Consider the following 8,167-nt stretch of genomic DNA (forward strand, 5'->3'; position numbering starts at 1 on the left):
AGTCCTAAATCTAGCCCTGTAGACTTCTGACTGATTTTGAGTTCCATACCTGAGTTCTAGAGCAGCTACCAGTGCTCATTCGTTGTGTCTGTCATCTGCTGACAACTGTCCAAGTTTTTCTTGTGGTTGTCCCTTCAAGCTCGTTGCCAGGTACAATGCTTTCTGCTCCTCTGTCCATTCATTTCTGCCAGTAGCTCAAACTGTGCACTATATGCTTCCCATGGTGCCTTCCCATAGAATTTCTGTGGCTTTCTTCATACTAGATCACCCCTATTGCTGACACTCGTGTCTGGAATGTGACTTCTGGCAGGACTGAAGATGTCTGCATTATGGTTTAGCTGCGGGTCTAGAAGGGGCTTCCTGTTTTCTGGGTCTGATTAGGCCCATGGTTAATATATCCTCCTTGTGTAAAAGACAGTAAATCATCCTTTAATGTATTTAATTCACTTTGAAATTTACTGATCTTTTCCATATAATGTATAATGTACACTTTATTACCATGAAGCTAGGACAGTTGATGCCCGTACATGTAATTCCTAGTGCATCATCAGTTTTTACAACTGGAGATGATAGCTATGAGTTTGGAAACTCAGCTGAAAGGACATTGTGAACCTTGCTTTCTGAGCTATCAGATGTATGATGAGGTACAGTGTATGCTCTAAATGGAAGTATCATACATACCACCATACAGGCCATAGAATTGCTACAGGAATCAGGAGCCAAGAGGCTTGCATACAAACATGTATAGATGATTTAGTGAGCATGATATGTAATAAAGAATAGTAAATGAGGCCTAAATTATATTTTTGGTATGAATGTATATTAATACATACTGTAGTAACAGCACTAATATTAATTTTGGTTTATTTCATGATGTCTAAAAAGAAAATTGCATTGAGATTGACAGTCCTTAGATGGCAGCAATTTACCATGTAGCTTTTACAGAGCAGTAGCTTTGGAAAGGAACCAGATGTGGTTACAAAGTAATTTGATTAGGAAGGAAATAGCTGTTAGTGTATAAGGTGATGTGTAATGGTGATGTATGTATAATCCAATATAAATTTACAAAAAATATACGTATATTGATTGCTCCTCACGTATGCAGAGACATTACATGTAGTCATTCTTGAGTATTTTATAACACGAGTGTACATGTTATATTTATTAATACTAGTAAGATAATGTTTCAATTTAAACACTGAAATATCCAGCAGAAAGTGAATTTATATAGAAGGATTAGAGTTGAGGAAAGACTCACGCTATGCTGAGAGAAAACACATGTTTCCTGTTGTTTTTCGGTAAAATCAGTGCATGAAATTTGATCAAATTGTACTGGGTTTAATATTTCATCGAAACTTGGTTTCATAATGCAATTCACTCTTATATCATTGTTAAACGGTTTACATCGTAACATGACACATAATAACTTTGATATGGTATTCTGTATTAAAGGTTTCTTTATTTCCTTGGTTTCACATTTTTTATTTTTACTATTAGTATTGTGATTTTGTTGTATATTCTGTGTTTAGTAAGGATATGATTGTGTAAAGCATTATTGAACTTATTATCTGTGAAAAAGGTTTTGAATTGTATTTTAATCCATGGTTCATGGTTCCTATCACTGTTGTATTGATTTTCATTGTTCAATGTTTTCTGTGAGTGAGTATGCTTGCCTCTGTGTCAAATAGTTTATTTTTATATTGTATGTAGATTTTTTATTAAAGGGCTTGTGTTTATAGGATCGTGTGATTATCTGTATTAAAGGGTTTTCTTTATGTAGATAAGTGTGACTTGTTGGCTTGAGAACAAGCCCTAAGAACGAAAGAGAGGAAAGTGTGGTATATGAACATATCATATGGTTCTCTCTTGTATTATTATATTATTATTCTGTATATATATCCAGGTTTCACATAACATTTACTCGAGACAGTTATTAAGTTGATTTCGCTCTAGCACTTTTGTCCCCTTGCTATTCTTGAGTGAATATTACCTGTTTTGCCTGTGGAAGTTTGCTGTAATACTGTGGTGTAAAAAGATGTCAACAAAAGTATTATTCAATGGTAGTTCAGGTGATATCGTGAGGTTATAGCTACATTATGTTTCAGTGAGAAAGACCAGTCACGTAGTGATTTGGTCAGTCTGGTACATAAATTCAGCTTGAGCAATTGACTATAAAAACCCAGTAGAAGCAAATTTCTAGTGTCAAATGCAAGTACACCATACTGTATTTGTATTTTACGTGTAATACAAGTAAGCATTGTTCATTTTGTGTCCAGTGTCTTTATTTTATTCATTTTCTTAGTTTCTCAATTATTTACTTGTTTGTTGAATTTAGTGAAAAAGTTACTTGGTGGCTACCTGCATTAGCCATCCCTAATTTTGAAGAGATAGACTAGAAGAAAGGGTGCTAATCAACTCCACCCAACATGAACTCGAGGGCTACAGTGAAAAAGGGGTTGACTGTCACTCTTATCAAGCATCCACGTCACAAACATATGGAAAACGAATTTTTTGGCACAAAACATGAAACCTTCGATATACAGTGTGACATATTAAACATTGCTTGGCTTCATTGACTCTGAGATATAGCATTACTTCATAATCAGTATCTTTACTGAATCTCTTATTGTTAAGTAAACTTTTCCAATTGTTCAGTTTTACCTGGATATGCCACAATAATAATCGAATGAGATACGATATGTGGCATTTAGTATTATCTAAGTTATCGGAGTATCGCGCCGAGATAGAATCATAAACGAAGATATCCGAGAAAGATTGGGCGTAAGACCAGTTCTAGAACATATTTAAAAGCAACAAATTAAATGGTTTGGCCACCTCACTTGGGTGTCTTGGAATAGATTGTTACAACGAGCGACAATGCAACAACACAACGGATACAAGGCAAGGAGAAGACCAAGAAGGAGGTGGAGTCAAGACATCATAGATAACACTAAACACCACGGAATCACCCTTAAATACACAACAGATACAAGGCAAAGGGAAGACCAAGAAGGAAGTGGAGTCAAGACATCACAGATAACATTGAACACCACAGAATTACCCTTAGAGAAGCTCTGGATAGAGCACATCAAAATCCCTTTACAACTCACGACAGACAGAGGAAGGAAAAGTAAAGTAAGTGTTATCTAAGTGTCCTGTCTCTGGACAATAATACACTCATACAGTTTTTAATAATTCCTGTGCTTGTGACCCCAAATGGCCAAGTAATAATCATGAGGTATTATAGTGCTAAACTTGAGGTTTGATACCCATGATGGGCACAGAGCAGGTAACCCATTGTGTAGTATTACGCTTAGAAATACTTAAAGAAGCTTGCAATCCTCAAGCAATAGAAATAATAGGCGTAGAGTAGAAACAGAAATACGGAAGTTGAATTCTGATTTTACTCTGTGCTGTCATCATAAAATTTTCATGAAGACAATCCTCAGCAATTATATGTAACTAATTAAAGCGGATTTAAACTTTAGACACATCATACTAAATTAACAGCAATGTAAATAAATTGTACAAACTCTTTGAGATTAGACAACTTAGATTAATCTCAACAATTCTAAGAACTTATGAGTGAAAATATAGAACAGTATGAAATAATTTATCAATCACACAATATCTGTCATATCACCGTGTTAAGATTTCCGCTTTACTATTTCTAATACGATAATTCACGCCATATCTCCACTGTCTACATTTCTTCAATTGTTTTCCTATTTTAAACACAATGTCATCTAGTACTTGTTTTGTCATCCTATATTTTTTTGTATTAGCGCTGGTTTAGAAAACATTTTGACAAACAATTGAGTTATCCTGCAGTGGTATACACATAACAAGAACAATAACGCCTCGTTATACACATGAACAAATCTTTACACAACTCCTTCACACAATAAAATAGTTATACAATAAATACACTGTACAGGTTAATTCAGTGTAAGTATTACATATAAAATAAAATGCACTCTTTAAACGAATGTTGAATATGGAAATTTACAAACTTCTTTTGGGCAGGATTCAAAGATTTACAAATTAGTTTTTACTGCTAAACTTTGGAAAAGAGCTTTAAGTTAATTACTTATGAATGAAGGTGGCAGGAAAATCTTCAAATAGATATCACTGATGGTGATGCAGAAATAAATTTAGCCTAACAATAGTGAACCCTAAAATGTTGTTATTTCTGTTGCAATACCATAGGTAAATCACATCAGAAGTTCATCTTTACATGAATTCACTGAGCTCTCCATTTTAATGGTGATGTGCTTTTGTTCAAAATAATGTTTAAACTGAGCTAAAACCCAGTGAAAATATTTCTATAATTATGAATAACTCCTTGGTGTTGCTTCATTTGGCGGATAATTAGAAAACATGAACTAAACGTCAGCCATCATAAAGTATATGCAACTATAGTTTATAATACAAAAGCAAACAATCATAATTCATTCGATTACATACACATGGAATGACAGACAGTATTTGTCTCTAGTTACTCGAGAGGGACTTCTTAACAGAACTAATCTGGAGCACAACCTTATATGATATTGTTACGACAACGCAGGTCACGTGCTGCTTATATCACGCCACTTCCTTCTCGAACCTTTATGAAATGTTGGGAGACTACTAGATTGGGATAATCTTGTATATATAAGACCGGCCAAGAAGCAACGTAAGGTAATGTGTAATTGAACTGAGTATTGTTAAGTCGAGCACATGAGACGTTCGTTGTGAATTATAGCGTTTGTTATAGCACGACTGTTGAAATTAAGTGTATCGCAAAGTTGTATTCAGAAAGAATAAACCAGTTTTATTTAAGAAAGGACTTCTATCAGTAAAGTTTCTTTGGAAAGAATTTCTACGGAAAATTAACTAACGAACGGAGGCGTAACAAATTGGTGTCAGAAGTGGGGTAGAAAAAAAATGGAAACGAGAGGCGGCACATCAAACTACAGCTTAGCAGACTTGATGGCAGCAATACAACAGCAGCAAAATAAACAAGAAGAACGAGAAGAGAAATTACAGCAGTGGTTGGAGGAAAAAGAAAAGAAACAAGAAGAAAGACAACAGCAGTTGCAAGAAAACCTGCAACAGTGGAAGCTCGAACAACAAAATAAACAAGAAGAGAAATTACAGCAGTTGTTGGAGGAGAAAGAAAATAAACCAGAAGAGAAATTACAACAGTTGTTAGAGGAAAAAGAAAAGAAACACGAAGAGAAATTACAGCAGTTGTTAGAGGAAAAAGAAAAGAAACAAGAAGAAAGATTACAGCAGTGGCAAGAAAACCTACAACAATGGCAGCTCGAACAGCAAAATAAACAAGAGAGACTACAGCAGTTGTTGGTGGAAAAGAAAAGAAACAAGAAGAACGAGAAAAGAAACAAGAAGAGAGATTACAGCAGTGGTTGGAGGAGAAAGAAAATGAACAAAAAGAGAGACTACAGTAGTGGATGGAAGAGAAAGAAAATAAACAGGAAGAAAGTCTCCAACAGTTGGAGAAAAGTAAGCAGCAACTACAGGAAAGTCAACAACTATGGCAAGAAGTACAACTGGAAAACCTTAGTAAAGTTAAAAGCGAATTAGATACATTAAAGGATGATTTATTGTCTTTTATACAAGGAGAATACATTAACCATCGACTTAATCAGCCCCAGACAATGGCAAGCCCCTTCCAGACCCCGCAGCTAAACCCTAATGCAAACATCTTCAGTCCTGTTAGAAGTCACATCCCAGATATGAATGGCAGTAATAGGAGTGATCCAATACGAAGGAAGCCACAGGAATACGATGGGAAAGCACTGTGGGAAGCGTATAGAGCACAATTCGAGCTACTGGCAGAGATGAACGGATGGACAGAGGAGCAGAAAGCATACTGGATTGTGATACTAGTAATGTCGGAACTGGAGGAGTGTTGTCTCAAAAAGTGGGTGAAAACGAATATGCGGTGGCCTACTTCAGTAAAGCTTTGAGTAGACCAGAGAGAAACTATTGTGTAACACGGAGGGAACTCCTTGCTATAGTAAAGAGTCTGACATATTTCCATCCTTACCTCATTGGAGCCAGGTTTACCATCAGGACAGACCATGCTGGATTACGCTGGTTAAGATCATTAAAGAACCCAGAGGGGCAACTGGCACGTTGGATTGGAAAGATAGACCAATATAACTATGATATTTAATATAGAGAAGGAAAATTTATGGAAATGCCGACGGACTAAGCCAAAGACCCTGCAAAAATGACTGCAGACATTGCTGCATAAGAGAGGTTGAAATAACCAGGTGCCATCAAGCTGAAGTCAAGCCCTGAAAGAGGTGATGATGGTGAAGTGGAACCAAATATAGATATCAAAGCAGAACCAGGGGAAAGACCAAGATTTGAAGCCAATAATTGATTTTCTAAAAGCAATTGTTTTGCGCCCTGCTTGGGAGAAGGTGTCTAGTCTGAGCCCTGTGACAAAGAGCTATTGGGCACAATTGGACCAGTTGAAACTTGAAGATGGTATTCTTCTCCGGAGATGGGAACTGCAGATGGGAAAGTGACGACTTGGCAAATGGTTATACCAAGGAAGTTACGGGAAGTTGTGTTGCGTCAATCCCATGATATTGTAACAGGAGGACATCTCAGAGTTAAGGAAATATTGAGTCACCTACGACACAGATTTTACTGGATAGGCACGAGAAAAGATGTGGAAGAATGGTGCAGAACATGCAGTACATGTTGTGCTAAAAGGGGACCCAAGCATAAGGGACGTGCTCCAATGAAGTTATATCAAGTTGGTGCACCAATGTAAAGAGTAGCTGTCGACATTGCTGGTCCTCTGCCCCAAACTCGTGCTGGAAACAAGTACATTTGTGTGGTGATGGATTATTTCACCAAGTGGCCTGAGGCATATGCAATACCAAATCAGGAAGCTACAACTGTAGCTTCGGCTATTAGTGACTTTTACTTCAGATTTGGTATGCCATATGAACTGCATTCAGATCAAGGCCGTAGCTTTGAATCAGTTGTGTTCCAAGAATGCTGCAAGTTGTTTGGCATCCGAAAAACCAGGACAACGCCACTTCACCCACAGTCTGATGGGATGGTAGAAAAGTACAATTGGACACTAGGACAGGAATTGGCAAAGTTTTGTAATAGCCGACAAGATGACTGGGATGTCTTACTCCCTCCACTATTGATGGCCTATAGGACAGCAGAGCATGAAACCACTGGATATACTCCAGCAAAGTTGATGTTTGGTCGAGAACTTCGGTTGTTAGTGGATCTGTTAACAGGACGCCCACCTTATGAAGAGTTGCCTGAGAATGTGTCAGAGTTTGTGAAAGTGTTATCGGAAAGGATGGATTATATTCACCATCAAGTGCGTTCAAACTTGAAAACGTCTGCTGATTCGATGAAGTTAACTTATGATAAGAGATCTACTGAAGTCTGCTTTGCACCTGGAGACAAGGTATGGTTGTGTAATCCCAGGAAGATAAAAGGGAAGTATCCTAAGTTGTCTTCTCCATGGGAAGGCCCATATGACATAGTGGATCGTCTCTCAGACGTGACTTTCTGGACAAAATGTGGTCGGCGAGGTAAACCAAAAGTAGTGCATGCCAACAGGCTTTGGCGTTATCACGGTCCAGGACATTTCAGTTGGGATGAAGTGGACAACAGAACAAATGACGCTGCTGAAGACGTGCCAACTGAAGAAGCCACCGTCGAAGAAGAAACTCTACTCAGTTTTGAGAAGGGAAACGATGAAGCTCTTGATGAAGTTACTACCACTGATGTGACAGTTACCGATGATAGGACATTTCCTGATGAAGCAGATGAACCCCACGTGAAGCAGAAGCCAACGAGACGGAGACCAGTACGGAAGAATATACGTCCCGTAAAATTAAGAGACTTTGTTGAATTGTAATTTTGTGATTGTAATTCTGTACATTTAATTAAGTTATTGTTAATTGTTATTGGTTTATTGTATGTGGCTATTGTTCGGGACGAACAATACTAAGGAGGGGGCAGTGTTGCGTCAGCGAGGTCACGTGACCAGTGTCACGCCACTCGTTCTCTCGAATCTTCGTGAATTGTCGGGAGATTACTAGATATAGTGTTAGTCTCGTATATATATATATATATAGCAATTGTAAACTAGAGGGATTTGTTTGTTTGTTTT

Source organism: Limulus polyphemus, unplaced genomic scaffold, assembly GCF_000517525.1.
Source record: "Limulus polyphemus unplaced genomic scaffold, Limulus_polyphemus-2.1.2 Scaffold2618, whole genome shotgun sequence".
Classification (NCBI taxonomy): Eukaryota; Metazoa; Arthropoda; class Merostomata; order Xiphosura; family Limulidae; genus Limulus; species Limulus polyphemus.